The following is a 5,499-nucleotide window of genomic DNA, read 5'->3' on the forward strand; positions in this document are numbered from 1 at the left end:
TACGTATATGTATATACACACACACAGTTTTGCAAAGTATTAAAAGTTATATTTAAATATTATTATTTAATTTTATCACCTCAGTTGATTATTATTTAATGTTTAGATAATTAAAAATTTGTTTTAGTATTAATATATTCTACTATAATATATTATCATAAAATTAGTAAAAAACTCATTTGCTAAGGAAATTAATTCACGATATCACAAACTCTTCTGTCGCTCTTATCTTCTTCTAAATATTTTTCTTTTTTTCTGTAATAATTATTTTTTAATAATTATGTTCCCCGTGAAAGAGAGAGAGAGAGAGAGAGAGAGAGAGAGAGAAACAAAAAATAAAAGCTCATGCCTTTTTCGATCTGTTTCAAGACAACTCACGATTTAAACAGCTTTTTAAAGCGGAAAATCGTCATGTATTATTAGAAATAATGATCCCAGTTGTGGTTTTCGTAACGATGAAATTTCGCATTGGCAAAACCAAGCGAGCCGGAAACTAAGCTGCTATAGAACGCGCATAACAGCGCATGCAGACCGATTTTGCAAAAGAACCAATTCTGCAAAACGTCACGGCGATTATTATATAAGAGAGGTCCATTATAATACATCGCAGTGTCAGCGTGAAGTACCGCCAAGTTATCGCACACCCGAGCGAACACTTTGCCTGTACTTTACTTACTCGCGGTCCCAATAATATTTCGCGACCCAGCAATTTCGACGCAGAACGCACTTCGCGTTTCATAGGTCAAACGCACATAAACAGCAGTACTCGTTGTTTTTAATTTGCGGCAAATAGAACTAATCGTAGTTATATAACTTTCTTTAATTTTAATTAAGAAGCATATTTAAAAAGTATGAAATTGTCAAACGCTTAGCTAATCAATAAACGATATTGAATAATATTTTTAATGCATTACAGAATTGAACATATCCCATACAGCACAGATTATTGCAATTATATTGCAGCAACGTTGCAATGTTGCAAGTTGCAATGCAACATTATAAAGACATTGCAGAAATATAGGTGCACAAAATTCCAGCACACTTGTAGCAACATGACATTAATATTTCGGAAATATTGCATGTAATCCAAATTCTATAATTTATATATTGTAATATATATAAATTAACTACAACGTATTTTCATTAATGATTTATTTACATGTATATACCTGTATATGCAACATTAGATTATGGTTGCAATAACAATGCATTATTGCAAATTTATAACATTGCAATATTATTGTAATATTTTGTTGCAATCTTCCAAAAAGCGGACATTTTAACATTGCTGCAATTCAACAGCAATGATGTAGCAACATTTTGCAGTGAATTTGCAATATTGCAATATTGCGGTGAAAAATTGTTGTAATGTTTTTGCAATCTATCGGTGCTGTATGGGATCATAAACTATATACTTGATTTTGATTATGCGTATATTAGAAATAAAGTAATATCTTTTAAAGTAATTATAAAGAAAAATGTAAAGGAATAAAAATAGCGTTAAGTCTAATTTACGTTGAGTTCGATATAAATGATATTTGCAAATAGTTGATACCGGTTAGAAACACATCACGAGTAGAATTTTTTACGATACATCTTCACGCTATTTCTCTGTCGCACTTCGTAGACAGAAGGATCTACGGGCGTGACGGCGGTTCGTTGAAAAAGCGACGAAGAGAACACAGAAAATCGTGGTGGAAGAGAAGAAAGGGGGCTCGCAACCCCGCAGGCGGTCGCGGCAACGTTATTTATTGCTCGGGCCGATGAGTGTCATTTAAAATTTCGATATAAATTAATTTAAGGGGGTAAAGGGGGTTTCCAGGACGGTCGCAGTGGTACGGGGCGTAATGGCTCGGAAAATGAAGTTCTTGTAGCCTTACCGAGAGAGAATCTCGCCCACCCCTTCCTTTCGCCCCTCCTATTCTCTTCGCTCTTACCCTTACACCTCTTCGCCACCTCGAGCGTGTGCCGTTCCCTTCCATCTCCCTGGCCCAACCTTCAACTTCATCCCCTTTCATCCTACCGGGGTTTCCTCTCTCTACTCTTACTCCCGGTCTTATATACCCGCTCGCTCGCGGAGACTCAACATTGCCTGGTGAAATATCCCTTTGCCTTCGCTCCGCCAGGCTTCCATCCACGCCCAAGCACTCCGCCTCGCCATTATCTTAAGTAAACAGACTACCTGCGCGCCGGGAAATTCCAGATAAAGTCACATGTTATCAAAATCCACCCCCCGGGCCCTTCCCCGCGATTCGCGGCCGCCCTCAAAGCGTCCTCCGAGCGCGTAGCTTGTCGTTAATTCCGTTAAGTCGCGGCCTTACGTTCAACGTGGCAAGCAGCCTGCGAAATCGCTCCAAGAGCGAAGGCGCGCCGCTACTGCTGCCAGTCGAGTGTGTGGAATTCCTAATGAGGAATCCCGAAATGATATCGGCGGTAGACAGTCTTTGCCCGTTTGCGTAACAAGAGGATCGACAGATGATTATTCTTATATATTATCAGCGTGTTATCTTCGAGAAGGATTTGGATCGATGAATATTATTCATTTCTCATAGAAATTCGTCGGAATTTCTTTCCGACTCTTTCACTATTTATGTCAAATTTCTTCAATGTCTGTATTTGACGACGTAACGCTCAATTTTGAATAAAAGTCTACAATAGATTATGTATGATATATATATATATATATATATATATATATGTATATGATTAAAAATATATACATGTAATAAAATTAAATTTTATTTTCAAGTTTAAAGTTTAATGCTAGAGTTTCTCGATATACACATTATATACAACATTGTGAATATATTGATAATTCATTCTATAATTACATTTAAAAAATATTAGCTTCTATTCTTTTATTTACCAACAAAACGTTCTTAAAGCCAAAAGCAATTTATGTTTTGTCGCAAATATCGGATTCAAAAAGATTGAAACCGAAGCACAATCTTTTGACATGTATAATTAATTTACAGAGACCGGAAGAGCTTCGCTAATTTTGTCGAGAAATGAATTTCAGCGCGATATAGGAAGAATTAAAAAAATAAATAAATCAATAAGCTGAATAAAATTAGTCTAGCGAAAATGTTCTTTTGCGCGCGTTATACTCCAAAAAATTTAGCAAGCAAAAGGAAAACAATCTGAGCAGAGATTTTGAAGGAAAAGATTTTCCTGCGTTTAACTTCGAGACTTCGAGATCATAAGTATTCCCGGGGTGTCTAGGCATGTCGCATGAGGCCAAGAATCATCGGTATGTGGCTCCAATGTCCTAGTATGGCCGCTACAATCAGAGTGGCACGCGCCCTCGACCAACCCTCCCCCTTGTAGCGTCCCAAGCTTCCCTAACCCTCCCCCAGAACCTCATCCGCGTCGTCGACGACGAGACTAACCCCGAAGAGCGATTCCCCAGCACTTCAGTGATTCCCGAGAACGCGCTTCCGCCCGTTGTCGCCCCTGTCCCCTCGGTGGTCCCCTCACGCGAATACCTGAAGACGAGCAGTTGGATACCGGATGCACACCGTCGCATGCATTCCCGCGGATGCGGTGCATAGGTCGCGGAGAACGTCGGAAGTCGGTTCGCTTGCGGTCTAACCATGCCGGTTGCGCTCACTGCTCTTTTTTTTATTTGTTTATTCTCAACAAGTATATATATATATATATATATATATATGTGTGTGTATTGTAATTTTTAAAAAATTTTAATTTGAGATTAATTATAATTAAGAAAAAATTAATACTATAAAAGAAATTTATAACTTTTATCCGCTAATTCAAAATTGATATGCAACAGAAATGAGATAATTAACTTTTGGATATTATATAATATATACATTTATAATAACGATAAACTAAGTTTATAATTTGTATCACTTATATAAAGTACAAGATCGATTTAGAGTGGTATTATATTTAAAGTAAATCATATTAATTATAAACTTATTCTCACAACAAATTATAAACTTGTTCTGAATGATTTAACAAAATTAATCTTCGCATATTTTGTTGCCTATTAATTTTAAATTAATAAATAAAAGTTGTAAATTTATTTTATTAATTTTGAATTTTTCTTAATTAAAATTTATTTTATTTTAAAATTTTAATTTTTAAATATAAAGCAATCAATTTTTTATGAAAACTTATTGTTAGTCCACTCTTTCTTGAATTGCATATCGCAACGTCTCAATTTACAAATGCTTATAAAAAAATTATTTTTATTTATCACATTTATATTGTGATTGATATAAAAAAGTAGCATTTAATACCAACTACACATTTATACATATTACATATAAAATGTTATATATATTAATATGAGGTTTATATATTGGGTAAAAAATAATCCAATCTAAAAATAATAGTTCGAGATGTTATAGCCAAACGAAAGAATTTAAACGATGATATTTTACTGAAATTTCTACACTTTTTTCCACGATTATGGTCATAATATGTAACTTTGCATTTGGCATATATCTAATTCCCTTGCCTATATCTAAACCTCAGGAGAATGCAATTCCTCCTATTTCAAACATCTCTTGTATATCTAAAGATATCCAATTGACAATGAATGCCAAGAACTGTACTATACATTCAAATGATAATATGATCATATATAACTTTTTCATAACTTACCGTAATTTATGTGTATTAACAATCAAGTTTTATACATATCATGAATATCAAACTCATTTTAATTTCCCAAAATTACATTATTTTAATTATATATATATATATATTTCTATAAATCTTTTTATCCATATGTATGTATATTATTTCACATGCAATTAAAACTTTGTAAAAATATTTCTAATATATTCGCAATTACATAATATTTTGAAGCTATCTATAATATTCAAAGTATTCGTATTTCCAGTAAAAATTTAAATATAGAAATCACATATTACTTTATTTAATGAAGGAATATGCTTGCATATATGTAATGTAATTTGAAAAAGCGTATTATTAAAAAAGAATTAATTGATAGGTTAATTTTAAAAAAAAATGTATGAATGTATATTACAATAGCATTTTATAAAAAGTTTAAGAGAGATAAATAATTTAAAATGTTAATAATTAAAAATAATTTAAATAGCTTTTAAAGATTACTACAGAATATAAGTTATATAAAATTATACAGAAAATATAAATTAAAAAATATTTATGTTTGAAAACACACAAGTATAATTAAAATATAAACAATTTATATAATTAATATATTTATTCTTTTGCGCATTTCAAAAGCATATGCGCATATTCTCTTTTTGATATTTTATCTTTTCTCAATTTTATTTATATTGCATTTATACATTGCATATTATATATTGCAACGTATAAGTTCATTCTTGAACTCTTGCCGTAACATCGGCAATATTACATCCTATATTAATGCGCGCTTCGTTCCAAAGCGAAGTCGTAGTCATAGAATTTTGCGCGTTAACGCAGCTACTTACAATCATTATAGATATCATTTTGAAACTCACTCAATGACGATCTCTCGATTGT

The 5,499-nt window shown here is 32.6% G+C and overlaps 2 protein-coding genes across 5 annotated transcripts in view; one reads left to right on the plus strand and one right to left on the minus strand.

Annotated features, from left to right (window-relative positions):
* DIP-lambda (Dpr-interacting protein lambda) overlaps positions 1-5,497 on the minus strand; it is a 205,733-nt gene extending 200,236 nt beyond the window's left edge. Inside the window, exon 1 of the mRNA XM_029320710.2 lies at positions 5,478-5,497. The gene's annotated coding sequence lies outside the window, so the exon portion shown is untranslated. The remainder of the gene's footprint in view (positions 1-5,477) is intronic.
* LOC114944687 (luciferin 4-monooxygenase) overlaps positions 1-5,499 on the plus strand; it is a 103,047-nt gene that overhangs the window by 92,384 nt on the left and 5,164 nt on the right. The window lies entirely within an intron of this gene.

This window comes from Nylanderia fulva, unplaced genomic scaffold, assembly GCF_048542155.1.
Source record: "Nylanderia fulva isolate GAGA-0341 unplaced genomic scaffold, ASM4854215v1 Scaffold4, whole genome shotgun sequence".
Classification (NCBI taxonomy): Eukaryota; Metazoa; Arthropoda; class Insecta; order Hymenoptera; family Formicidae; genus Nylanderia; species Nylanderia fulva.